Genomic DNA, 14,767 nt, shown 5'->3' on the forward strand with positions numbered 1-14,767 from the left:
CTCAAAGCCATTGATGTATACTGTAAACAACAACGGGCCCAAGACTGATCCCTGTGGTACGCCACTTGCTACAGATCCCCACTCGGATTTAACCCCATTTAAGCATACTCTCTGCTTCCTATTGGTGAGCCATGACTCGATCCATGACAGCACTTTTCCCCCAATGCCATGAGCTGCCACTTTCTTTAACAGTCTCTGTTGCAATAATCTATCAAAAGTCTTACTAAAATCTAAATATACAATACTGAATTCTTTATAGTGATCGACAGCCTCAAAAGCTTTACTGAAGAAGGTTAATATATTACTTGGGCAGGAACGGCCCCTCGTGAATCCGTGCCGAGTATCGTTAATCGAGCTGTGCTTATCCAGATGGGTTCTTATATTGTCAGCTATAATTGACTCTAGTAATTTGCCTACAATTCAAGTTAGGTTTATTGGGCGGTAATTTGACAGTAACGACTTGTCCCCTCCTTTAAAAATAGGAATTACATTATCCATCTTCCACATATCAGACACTACACCTGTTTGAAGAGAAATATTAAAAAATATTAGTCAGTGGTTCACAAACTTCCATTTTACACTCTTTAAGAACCCTTGAAAAAAGTTCATCAGGGCCCGAGGATTTATTTTGCCGTAACCGGTCTATCTGTTTGATAACCATTTCGCTAATGACTGTGATATTGCATAATTTATCATCATCAGGCCCACTATAAAAATTAATTACTGGAATACTGTTAGTGTCTTCCTGAGTGAAAACTGAGAGAAAATAATTATGAAGAATAGAGCACATTTCATTCTCCTTGTCAGTGAGATGTCCAGAGTTATTTTTCAGGGGACCTATCTATCTCTAACTTTTGTTCTATAAACCTGGAAAAAACTTTTTGGGTTACTTTTCAAATCCCTAGCAACTTTAATTTCATGGTCCCGTTTAGCTTTTCTTATCCCCTTTTTAATCTCCCTCTTAATGTCAATGTACCGATTCATAAGACGACCCTCACCTCTTTTGATACGCCTATAAATTCCTTTTTCTGTCCTAAAAGATATCAAAGCCTATTATTCATCCATTTGGAGTCATCTCTATTCGATCTAATTTCCTTATATGGGATAAACGTCCTTTGGGCAGCATGTAGTGTGTTCAGAAAGCTGTCATACTGATATCTCTCTTTGTTACTCCAGTCCACAGATGATAAGTGTTCTCTAAGCCCATTGTAATCTGCTAAGTGAAAATCTGGGATCATTCCTGAATTATCCCTACTATCACACTTCCATTCAATGCTAAAGGTAATGATTTGTGATCGCTTGTGCCGAGTTCCTCTGTAATTTCTAAATTATTAACCGGGGTTTCCTTGTTTGCCAAAACCAAGTCAAGCAGGTTATTTCCCCTTGTAGGCTCTGTCACAAACTGCTTCAAAAAACAATCCTGAACTACTTCTAACAAGTTTTTGATTCTAAATTCCCAGTTAAAAAATTCCAATCAATATGTCTACAGTTAAAATCTCCTAGAATTACTATGTTATCATGCCTTTTGGCCTTAATGAACAATTTCCTCCCACAGTAGTCTCCCTTGGTCCCTGTCTAAGTTTGGGAGATGGTATATCATGCCTAAAATCAATTTCTCATGCCCCTCTGAAAATTCTATCCAAACAGACTCTCTGTATTACTTCAGACCTAATACCCGTTTTTATGCGACAGTTCGACCGATCTCGGACATGCAGTGCCACCCTACCCCCATTCCCAATACTCCTGTCTACTTGGAACAATTTAAAACCCTGTAGTGTGTGACATTCAGCAGGCACGTCCCGATTTTTCGCATTGAACCGCTTCTCGGTTAAGGCAGATAACTGCACTACCAACTAATCTCAACTCGTCCATCTTATTCCTAGCATTACGAGTATTTGTATAATACAGTGGACCCTCGAATTTCTCATCCCTTTTTTGTATGTAAAACTAGAGTTATTCTCTATAAAATGTATTTCTTGTTAATATTTTTGGGTATCTGGAATGGATTAATTGGATTTACATTATTTCTTATGGGAAATATTAACAAAAAATACATTTTACAGAGAATAACTATAGTTTTACATACAGAAAAGGGATGATGAAATTCGAGGGTCCACTGTATATATTTAAGGACCTTCCTTTCTCTTTACCCTTCCTGCTCCTTTCTGTTATTCCACTAAACCTATTACTGTCCTTGTCACCTAATGCCACTGGCTTTCCAATATCCACCTCATTTTGCCTATTACTACTTCTCATAGTACGTACTCGTATTACTGCGCTGGGACTTCACTGTTTTCCCGCCAAAACCCGTACCACTAACTATTCCTAGTTTAAAGTCCTAACAGCTCCCTCCACTGCAGTTGCCAGTGCTCCCACCCCACACCTAGATAAGTGAACCCCATCCCTGCCATACACATCATTTCTGCCATACAAGAGGTCCCAGTTGTCAATGAATGTTACTGCGTTTTCCTTACAGTATTTGTCCAGCCAGCAACTGACACCAATTGCCCTGGACAACCATTCATTTCCAACTCCCCTCCTTGGCAGAATACCACATATGACAGGGTTCCCACCCTTCCTCCTAATTATCTCTATTGCTGACCTATACCTGCTAATCAGGTCCTCACTCCTACATCTGCCAACATCGTTGCCTCCAGCACCGAGACAGATAATAGCATTGCTCCCATCCCCCTCTCGTGATGTCATCCAGACGGCTAACAATATCCTCCATCCCAGCTCCAGAAAAGCAAAACCTCTGTTTCCTACTCCTGTCCTTCAAGCAAACACCCTATTCATGTACCTAACCTGCCTATCCCCCCCCCCAACAACAACAACAACATTCTTACCTTCCTTGGTGTTGTTCGTCACCGAGGAACGACACGTTCTCGTGTGTTTAATGACATTCTCGTGTGTTTTATGATTGTTCGTGGTTCAATAGGTTAAGGAAGTAGTATCGTATTAGATTTCCCTGCAATATATTGGGCACCAAACATTCGTAGTTTTTCAAAATTCGCGGGGCTCTTGATTCCCTAACCCTTGCAAATGTTGAGGGAGACCTGTGTACAGTAGGGTTATTATTGAAAGAATTAGAGGTAAGACAGAATGTAGGATTCCAGATGAGCAAGAAGGTTTTTAGAGTTAGTTGGGCATGTGTACATCAAGTGTTTACCTTCAAGCATATGTGTGAACAGTATTTAAATAAAGGTAGGGAAGCTTTTATTACATTTATGGATTTAGAAAAGGAATATGATACAGTGGATAGGGGATCAATGTGGCAGATGTTACAAGTACAGGGAATAGGTGGAAAGTTACTAAATGCTGTATAAAGTTTTTATGAGGATAGTGAGGCTCACATTAGTGTGTGTAGAAGAGAGGGAGACTACTTCCCACTAAAAGTACATCGTAGACAGGGATGTTTAATGCCACCAAGGTTCTTTAATACATTTATAAATATTTTTTTATTTTTTTTTATTATCACACTGGCCGATTCCCACCAAGGCAGGGTGGCCCGAAAAAGAAAAACTTTCACCATCATTCACTCCATCACTGTCTTGCCAGAAGGGTGCTTTACACTACAGTTTTTAAACTGCAACATTAACACCCCTCCTTCAGAGTGCAGGCACTGTACTTCCCATCTCCAGGACTCAAGTCCGGCCTCCCGGTTTCCCTGAACCCCTTCATAAATGTTACTTTGCTCACACTCCAACACCACGTCAAGTATTAAAAACAATTCGTCTCCATTCACTCCTATCAAACACGCTCACGCACGCCTGCTGGAAGTCCAAGCCCCTCGCACACAAAACCTCCTTTACCCCCTCCCTTCAACCTTTCCTAGGCCGACCCCTACCCCGCCTTCCTTCCACTACAGATTGATACACTCTTGAAGTCATTCTGTTTCGCTCCATTCTCTCTACATGTCCGAACCACCTCAACAACCCTTCCTCAGCCCTCTGGACAACAATTTTGGTAATCCCACACCTCCTCTTAACTTCCAAACTACGAATTCTCTGCATTATATTCACACCACACATTGCCCTCAGACATGACATCTCCACTGCCTCCAGCCTTCTCCTAGCTGCAACATTCATCACCCATGCTTCACACCCATATAAGAGTGTTGGTAAAACTATACTCTCATACATTCCCCTCTTTGCCTCCAAGGACAAAGTTCTTTGTCTCCACAGACTCCTAAGTGCACCACTCACCCTTTTCCCCTCATCAATTCTATGATTCACCTCATCCTTCATAGACCCATCCGCTGACACGTCCACTCCCAAATATCCGAATACATTCACATCCTCCATACTCTCTCCCTCCAATCTGATATCCAATCTTTCATCACCTAATCTTTTTGTTATCCTCATAACCTTATTCTTTCCTGTATTCACTTTTAATTTTCTTCTTTTGCACACCCTACCAAATTCATCCACCAATCTCTGCAACTTCTCTTCAGAAACTCCCAAGAGCACAGTGTCATCAGCAAAGAGCAGCTGTGACAACTCCCACTTTATGTGTGATTCTTTATCTTTTAACTCCACGCCTCTTGTCAAGACCCTCGCATTTACTTCTCTTACAACCCCATCTATAAATATATTAAACAACCACGGTGACATCACACATCCTTGTCTAAGGCCTACTTTTACTGGGAAATAATTTCCCTCTTTCCTATGTACTCTAAATGAGGTTGTAAAACAAGTAAATGCTAGGGTGTTCAGGAGAGTGGGGTGGGATTAAATTATAGGGAATCAAATACAAAATGGGAATTAACATAGTTACTTTTTGCTGATGATACTGTGCTTATGGGAGATTCTAAACAAAAATTGCAAAGGTTACTGGACAAGTTTGGGAGTGTGGGTAAAGGTACAAAGTTGAAAGTGAACATAGAAAAGAGTAAGGTGATGAGGGTATCAAATGATTTACATAAAGAAAAACTGGACATTAAATTGGGAGGAGGAGTATGGAAGAAGTGAATCCTTTCAGATATTTGGGAGTTGACATGTCAGCAAATGAATTTATGAAGTATGAGGCTAATTGTAGAATTGATAAACGAAAAAAGGTGAGTGGTGCATTGACAAGTATGTGGAGACAAAACATGTCATCGATGGAGGCAAAGAAGGGAATGTATGAAATTATAGTAGTACCAACACTCTTATATGGGTGTGAAGCTTGGGTTGTAAATGCTGCAGTGAGGAGGCAGTTGGGGGGAGTGGACATGTCCTGTCTAAAAGTAATGTGTGTTGTGAATATTATACAGAAAATTCAGTGTGTGGAAATTACAACAAAGTGTGGAGTTAATAAAAGTATTACTCAGAGGACTGAAGAAGGATTGTTGAGGTGGTTTGGTCATTTAGAGAGAATGGATCAAAGTACAATGACATGGAGAGCGTATAAATCTGTAGGGGAAGGAAGGCGGGGTAGGGGTCGTCCTCGAAAAGGTTGGAGGGACGGGGTAAAGGAGGTTTTCTGGGCGAGGGGCTTGGACTTCCGGCAAGCGTGCGTGAGCGTGTTAGATACGAGTGAATGGAGACGAATGGTACTTGGGACCTGACGAGCTGTTTGTTGGAGTGTCAGCAGGGTAATATTTACTGAAGGGATTCAGGGAAACCAGTTGTTTTTATATACCTAGACTTGAGTCCTGGAAATGGCAAATACAATGCCTGCACTTTAAAGGAGGGGTGGTTTGGGATATTGGCAGTTTGGAAGAATATGTTGTGTATCTTTATACATATATGCTTCTAAACTGTTGTATTCTGAGCACCTCTGCAAAAACAGTGATTATATGTGAGCTGAAAATGTTGAATGATGATCAAAGTATTTTCTTATTGGGGATTTTCTTTCTTTTTTGGGTCACCCTGCCTCCATGGGAGATGGTCGAATGGTTGAAAAAAAAAAATTAATAATCACTCTGGAGTGTTTTAAATGTGAGCTACCAAACCTGTACAAAATACGTATGACATTCAACCCACTCCTCAGCAATTATTATTTTTATGATTATCATTATTATTAGTAGTAGTACACTGTAGAACTATTTTATTATTATTATTATTAGGATTTTAAGCCATATGAGAACTTGGGATGTGAAAACAGGCAGTGCAGTGTCTCAGTGTCAAATATCTTGGTCTCCTTCCTACAGCCACTCCGTATATTAGCTTTCACTGTCTCCAAGACTACATATTTGTACAAAATTGCACTTTATATGCATCCCATAATACAAGATGCCAGCAAAAAGGAACATCTGGGCTTCACCTCAAACAAGTGCCAAGAAACAAACACTCTCGAGCTCAAGGTGAAAATGAAGATTATAGAAGAGTATGAAGATGGTTAGAAATTACAAGTAATAGCTAATGACTTGAAGCTGGCACATTCTACCATTCCCACTATCTTGAAGGATAGAGATAGAGTGAGAGAGCCGGTGAAACCATCGACGGGATTTCCAGCCGTAATAACTGGGCAACGTTAGAGTGATAGAGACGCCCGAATAAATAAAAACTGACATGTATGGAGAACTATTAGAGGGCGTGCTAGGCTGCATGAGAGAGACAGGGACAAGGCACCAGCAATTTCTCTCAGTAACTCGTGCTTCACCATCATGTACAAATGCGTAAGCTCACAGCACTATAAAATATTGTATAATTATACTATTATCCTCAATAAACATTATCTACCCATCATAGGTATAACAAAAATAATGTACAAGCACGATAAAGACATCCAAATGAATAAAAACTGACATTACATAGAGAGGTATTGAACGTTAGAAAACCAGGATAAAACAAAATAACCTTCACCATAACAAAAAACATTACATGCCTCGAGGGTAGCAATACAAACTCATTCTTACCCTATGCAAAGACTGAAAAAGTGCATTTTTCTCAAACAAATTATTTTCCCACGCAATTGGCCATGCACGCATCTCCTGGAATATCTCGGAAGTAAATTGTCGACCTATTTCGCATTGTATTACTGTCGATAAAAACGGATCGAGAGGAATTTCCCGGCAAACGTAAAACTGAATGTTTCAATTTTGGGCAGTGACACTTTTCAAGTGTCAGTGAGGGGTGATTCCTCGATTGGCGACAAATCATTTACCGACGGGGTCTTGGGCCTTTGACTTTGCCGTTACTCGGTCGTTAAGTGAGGAAAAGCCATATTAAAAATAGGCATCAGACTTGTAAGGTCAGAGTGCTTATTACCAGTAGAAATACAAAAAAATACTTGATATTTCTGGTTTCTTCTCACCTCTTCCCAAACTTGATAAACACCCCTGAAGCTGGCTGGCTGGCTGCTTGATGCTGTGGAAAGTGCCGCAGTTACCGTGAAGAACAAAGATGCCTCGCTTCTCTGCTGCCTTGCATATGCTTGTGTATGTGCATTAATCGGGGCCAAGATTGTATTCCCATCCATAAACATACAACTTGTCTGAAAAAAATATGAATGACAAACTACAGCATCTATAATTAACATTATACAGAGCAGTAATTTTTCAATGAGAGCAAAAATTCAAATGTTATATAAACTGGATTTTATGTTTCAATGGACAGGTGGGGGAGTTATGGTTTGGATAGACATTCACACTGTCAAGTACCAGACAGCCCCACTTATACATCAGGTTAGGTTCCAGGCTACTGCTGTAAAGCAAAAATATCGGCAAAATCAAACATACTCCTTTTTTTTTTTTACTTTAAAATGCATATAAAAGCCTGACAACATGTCTATACTATAAAATACCGACAATATGAAAGTTAAGACACACGTGCAACATCTGGATATCTTTATTGTAGACGTTTCGCCATCCAGTGGCTTTATCAATACAGATTCTAGGACATAATAGGAAGACAGTAGAACTATATACAAAAGATGAGGTAATCAGTCCCTAGGCCTTGGAGTTAGTGTAGTGTAGTGTATATAGTTCTACTCTCTTCCTATTATGTCCTAGAATCTGTATTGATAAAGCCACTGGATGGCGAAACATCTACAATAAAGATATCCAGATGTTGCACATGTGTCTTAACTTTCATGTCTATACTATCATATATTAAGTGAGCAATAAAACTAGGCCTAAAAAAAATACATATACAGTACACACATTACTTACCTTCAAATATTTTCATCCTTAGCTTATAGTAAGTGGTGAATATATTTATTGTAGCAAGTCTGAATAAATGAACAATGGTTATAATTGAAAACCACTGTATTAGTGAAGCACTGTAAAGTAGGGCCCACCTGTACACAAGTGAATGAGTGATTCTTCAAATTATCCTCCCATTGTAACAAATAACACAGTACGATTAAAAACGTGTCGCTAGCACGTGCGGTGGTCCCTCGATAATTGTAAGGCTCGACGGTCGTAACTCTCGAAAGCCGTAACGTTATTCTCGTTGAAATGTCGGCTCGCAAACATTCCTTTGTCTGGGACGCGTACGCAGGAACCCGAGCCGCCTCGGATTCCGTTCCCGGCTGGTGTGCCGCTGTTTATCGGTGAGTGAGGATGATCCTGCGAGATCACACGATGCATTTCGCGATATTCCGTTCCTGTTAGCACTTGCAACCGCTAAATAAATCACCATGGCTCCAAAGAAAGCTTCTAGTGCCAGCCCTCTGGTAAAGAATACGAGAGACGTATAATTCAAGAAAAAGTTTGTACGAAAATACATAGGTGGTGGTGGTGTTGGTACAGTGGAAACGGTTGTAATATTGGTAGAGGGTGGTAGTGATGGTGGTAGAGGGTGGTAGTGGTTGTGATGGTAGTAGAAGGTGCCTTCTTCAGTGATTCAGCAATTTACCAACTCCTCCAATGTTGTTGGAGTTATACAGGGCTACAGAAAACACTGCCACCTTGGCTGCTGCTTCACCACCATTATAGACGGCTTACTCTTAACGGCCCTTATACACCCAACAACAACAACACAACATCTCTCGTATCATATGTAATCGCTTATTTTACTCATTCTAGAGTATATTCCATGTGTCTATGTTATTAATATTGTTTATTATGTCATATCAGTTGAATTGTGATATATAAATAAGCCTCAGAGTTGATATTAGTGTCGTATTCTCCGACAATGAACTTGCCTCCCCTCCCTCTGCCATACACCAACAAAAATCTTCAATAAACACCCTACCTGAAAATTCCAAAACTGCAGACACATTCATCACCTTCAAAACTACCATCAGAAAACATCTTATCTCCCTGATACACCCTGTCAACTAATAATACGAATACCACCTGGTGGTTCACACTTACACTCACTCACCCATTTGACCATAAACAGAAATATCAATCTCAATCTCAAAATAATGAATCTTAACTAGTCAAAAGTTGGCCTGTGATACTCCAATACTGAAACTATGTATAGTGCCAAAACAAAAGCATTCACATTGCTAAACTCACAACTAGTATTTAGTCACTTAGCCATAATACCAACTTATCTCATAATTCTTTAACATTTTAAACCTAAGATTTAATATAAGTCTGCCCGAAATGCCTAGCCATGCTAGGCGTTCTAGTGGTACACTCTGTAATGCCTAGCCATGCTAGGTGTTCTAGTGGTACACTCTGTAATGCCTAGCCATGCTAGGTGTTCTAGTGATACACTCTGTAATGCCTAGCCATGCTAGGTGTTCTAGTGGTACACTCTGTAATCATTATTTTACTACATGTAAACCACACAATAACCAAATTCTGTAAACTCAGCATTGTAATCCTTATAGAGAATAAAGTTTGAATTGAATTGAATAAAAGATAAGTGTGATGTTAAATGTTCATTTATTCATTTTATTACTGCTTTACATTTATTTGGCACTCTTTTCTGCACGTAAATCTATATTTAAGCTAGGGAAATAACCCCTGAAATGACCTAGTCCTTATGGAGGGGGATTCCCCTTCCAAACAATAACCTCTCTTCCCTCTCAACTCTTCTCTGTCTTCCATTCATCATCAACAACAACAACAACAACAACCTTCAATAAAGGTATCTGTCATGTTCAATGTTCATTGTTTTGTGCATGTAAATCTATCTTTAACGTAAAAAAAAAAAATTGTTGTTGATACTTCTGGGTGTCTGGAACAAATTAATTAGATTGACATTATTTCTTATGGAGAAAGTGAATAAAAAAAATCTTCAATTTTGTTATCAAAATTGATAAGGGATTAATTACAAAAAACAAGGGACCACTGTATATGCATTCTTCAACTTGTAATCTGTATGATACCTGTACATATTGTATTAGATATTTTCAATAGCGTGTTGGGTCACAACCACTCGCCTACACTTACTTGTACAGTATATTAAAATTATATTCACTCACAATGGAATACAGTGTGAAGATCTTACCTGGATGATAGTGAAAGATAATATTGATGATATCTTGATCTCCCCAGGTAATAGCTTGCTTGTAGTATGTGTTTGTAAATTGGAACCACATATTCCTCCCGGCCAAATTTGCATAATCGGGTTAAATTCATGATCGTTACACCTGAATTTACACCTGCAATTAATGAACTATTTACTTTATGTAAAAATAAAATCACGTACTATATCACATTTTAATTGCTGTACTATGAAAAGTAGAATATAACAAAACCTATAACTATTTTCATTAATGGAATAACCAAGCTGTTGACACTTGACTAACACTTACGTATGTACCGTCTTGTAAAATTATAAAAATCATTATTATTTTACTATTATTATTAATACTATAATTATTACATAAGAAGGGATTCAGGGAAACCGGTTATTTTCATATAGTCGGACTTGAGTCCTGGAAATGGGAAGTACAATGCCTGCACTTTAAAGGAGGGGTTTGGGATATTGGCAGTTTGGAGGGATATGTTGTGTATCTTTATACGTATATGCTTCTAAACTGTTGTATCCTGAGCACCTCTGCAAAAACAGTGATAATGTGTGAGTGTGGTGAAAGTGTTGAATGATGATGAAAGTATTTTCTTTTTGGGGATTTTCTTTCTTTTTTGGGTCACCCTGCCTCGGTGGGAGATGACCGACTTGTTGGAAAAAAAAAAAAAATATTTTCAACATCTATATATAAAACCTTTTTTCTGCATAAAACAGCCCTTTATTATACCTTATTTATTTACTCAGTAACTACTATTAACTTCTATTTTTTTATATTAACATAGTGGCTGTTTCCAGAGGCAGGGTGACCCGAAAGAAATGAAGCGCTTTCGTCGTTCTTCACGCCATCCCTGTCTTGCCTACACTGCAGTTTAAAAAACAGCAACATATCAACACCCCTCCTTCAGAGTACAGACACTGTACTTTCCACCTCCAGGACTCGAGTCCAGCTAACCGGTTTTACTGAACCCCTTCACAAATGTTACTTTGCTCACATTCCAACGACAAGTCAAACCATAAAAACCATTCGTCTCCAGTTGCTATCTAACACGCTCGCGCGTGCATGGTGCAAGTCCAAACCCCTCACACACAAAAACCTGCTAACCCCCTCCCTCCAACGTTTCCTAGGCCAACCCCTACCTCCACCTTCCTTCCACTGCAAATTTATATGCCCTCTGCATTATATTCACCACACATTGACCTCAGACATGACATCTCCACTGCCTCTGCCCTTCTCCTTGTTGCAGCATTCACGACCGTTGCTTCATGCCCGTATACGAGTGTCGGTATGAAAATACCCTCGTACATTTCCCTCTTTGCTTCCACGTACAAAGTTCTTTGTCTCCGCACATTCCTCAGTGCACCACTCACCTCTTTACCTTTGTCATTTCTACGATTAGCGTCGTCTTCCACTTACAAGTCCACTCCCAAATTTCTGAATACATTCACCTCCTCTTCCACACTCTTTCCCTCAAATCTGATATCCACTTATTAATTACCTAAACTTTTGTTATCCTTATCACCTTGCTCTTTCCTACATTTCTCAGTAGTACCAGTAACCAGTTACCAGTGTCAGTAATGACTCACTAACAACTGTCTGTGTGAATCACTTGTTATTCATTGTTGCACCTGACCTTGCATGTTTTTGAATGCCGCTCACCCTTAGACATCATTCGTGAGGCAGTCTAGAGTGAGGGAGCAGAGATGGGCGAGCGGCATTCAAAAACGTGCCATGGTCAGCTGCAACAGTGAATAACGAGTGTTTCACACAGACGGTTGGTAGTGAGTCACTACTAACACTGGTAACTGGTTACCTGTATGGTACTACTGAGACGTTCACTTTTAATTTCCTTCTTTTACGTGCCCTAACAAACTCGTTCGCCAACCTCTGCAGCTACATTTTTAATTAAAAACTTGTTGCCACTGGGAGTTGGCTACATGTATTATTCCCATGGAGAATCGCTAAGCCTCCAGAGGTTATTCAGTAACTGACGAATAGCATGTAATTGGACTTTATACAAAATAGTGGAGGGTTGTTTCAATTCCTTAAATCAAAAGCCCTTCAAAATATCCACTTAGAGGGTACTTCACAATGCAAAGAAACACACACAGACACAAAAATAAAAATAAGAAATGCCCTATATTTTTAGTGTGTTACTGAGGTCCTCTTCAGCAGACTCCTGAAAAAGACCACTGCACTGAGGCAAAATATATGTATGCTATTCATAAGACAAAGGAAATCTTACCAGAGACAAAAACAGTAAGAATGGTAGACAGTATATGTACACCTCCAGTTAAAGTATTTATTATGTTTATGTTGCACTATTCTTATATTTTGTCTTATTTATTCCATGCGGGCTATTACATTCATTGCAAAGTACATACTTAACCTGCATGGGTCATATGGACCTTAGAGAATGGAAGGTAATCGGGTCTGATGCCAAGGGGGAACAAATCTTTTAATGGTTCTGTTTATTACCTTCCCCATGGCCAGTCTCAGACCAGGCTTCCTAGCTTGAAGATAAGATAAGATAAGATAAGATTTCGTTCGGATTTTTAACCCCGGAGGGTTAGCCACCCAGGATAACCCAAAAAAGTTAGTGCATCATCGAGGACTGTCTGACTTATTTCCACTGGGGTCCTCAATCATGTCCCCCAGGATGCGACCCACACCAGTCGACTAACACCCAGGTACCTATTTGCTGCTAGGTGAACAGGACAACAGGTGTAAGGAAACGTGTCGAAATGTTTCCACCCGCCGGGAATCGAACCCGGGCCCTCCGTGTGTGAAGCGGGAGCTTTAGCCACCAGGCCACCGGGCCTGTGAATGTAGTGAATGTAAGCAGAGGTTTGCAATACACACCTGTCATTTTACCTGTTCATGAGACAAAGTACACAAGACACACCTGTCATTTTACCTGTTCATGAGACAAAGTACACAAGACACACCTGTCATTTTACCTGTTCATGAGACAAAGTACACAAGACACACCTGTCATTTTACCTGTTCATGAGACAAAGTGCAGAACATCAATCCAACCTTAGTTGTAATGCCTTAATTTGTTTTTTGTATACCTTTTTTTGTCCATGAACATAAGCAAATAATAATAATTGCTACTGTAGTCTTAAGTCAGGCTTAAGCTTGCCCAAAATACTACTTTGTATAACCATGGGTTTTCTCCGTGCAGAATCAAATGTTGCCTGTCTCTATACAAACGTTGCATCGTGTGGAAATTTGACCTTGATTTTTTTTTTAACATGTCAGCCATGTCCCACCAAGGCAGGGTGATCCAAGAGAGAAAAATACTTTCACCATCATTCGACACTTTCACCATCATTCACGCATAATCGCTGCCTTTGCCGAGGCGCTCGGAAATGGCAGTTTACATGTCACTCCAAACGGTCAACATCCCAAACCCCTCCTTCAAATTAAGTGCAGGAAATGTGGTTCCCACCTCCAGGACTTAAAGTCCGGTTAACCAGTTTCTATGAAACCCTTCACAAAATATTACCCTGCTCACACTCCAACAGCTCATCAGCTCCCAAAAATAACTTTACATATTTTTAACATTTTAAAATTACTAATCAATGCGACAGGACAGGTTCGAACCGATGAACTTCGACGAGAGAAAAGAGACCGAATGCACCGGGCTGTGTGGCCAGTGCAAACTGAATGAGATTCTATTTCACAGTTGTCTGACAGGATGGTAGTTCCTCCCTCGATGGCTGCTACCAATCTACAACCTGTGAGCATTGGTTCTATGGATTAATCTCCATTCTTTCACAAGCAGCAAAAGACCACCTGTGAAATGTCTACACTAGGCTTCACTTGTACTCTGCATAACCATGGCCTTAAACACAGACTCCAGTGTCACCTATTTCTGTATCAACACTGCATCATGTTGAAATAAACTAGTACATATAAATTTATATCTACCAACATAAAATGATAACGTACGTACGTACTTTCGTGAAGAGTATGCACAAGAGTGAAGAGCACGTCAATTTATGAAGAGTACGTACAAGCATGAAGAGCACGTAAATTTATGAAGAGTACATATGAGCACAAAGAGCACGTAAATTCGTTCGTGAAGAGTACGTACGGGCATGAAGAGTCTCTGGGATGAACAAGGCTTGTAGAGTTTCCTCCATGCTGATGCATCTTGTCCTGGTGGGAAGGTGATGCTGTGAATGTTTTGAGATAGTTTCTCTCCCTCACTTCTGCTGGCCACGATGCATGCTGTAACATAACAACCACTATGACAGAATTTGATAACACAAGTGAAAGCCAAATTTCAAAACATTTCTTAGAAATGGAAAAATGGTTGGCAAAAGCATTTCAGAATTTTGGGGGATCTTTCATCAGAGAAATTTAAAAAAAATATAGAAAAAGGTCACATACAGGAGAGAAA

The 14,767-nt window shown here is 39.7% G+C and overlaps 1 long non-coding RNA gene across 1 annotated transcript; it reads right to left on the reverse strand.

Annotated features, from left to right (window-relative positions):
• Positions 1 to 6,413: 6,413 nt before the first annotated feature.
• Positions 6,414 to 14,593, reverse strand: LOC138850983 (uncharacterized). The gene is made up of 3 exons (XR_011391051.1): positions 14,459 to 14,593; positions 10,335 to 10,488; positions 6,414 to 7,419 (listed from the first exon to the last, which is right to left on the reverse strand). It is a non-coding gene; the product is annotated as an uncharacterized lncRNA (long non-coding RNA).
• Positions 14,594 to 14,767: the final 174 nt, after the last annotated feature.

The sequence above is a fragment of the Cherax quadricarinatus genome, unplaced genomic scaffold, assembly GCF_038502225.1.
Source record: "Cherax quadricarinatus isolate ZL_2023a unplaced genomic scaffold, ASM3850222v1 Contig85, whole genome shotgun sequence".
NCBI lineage: Eukaryota > Metazoa > Arthropoda > Malacostraca > Decapoda > Parastacidae > Cherax > Cherax quadricarinatus.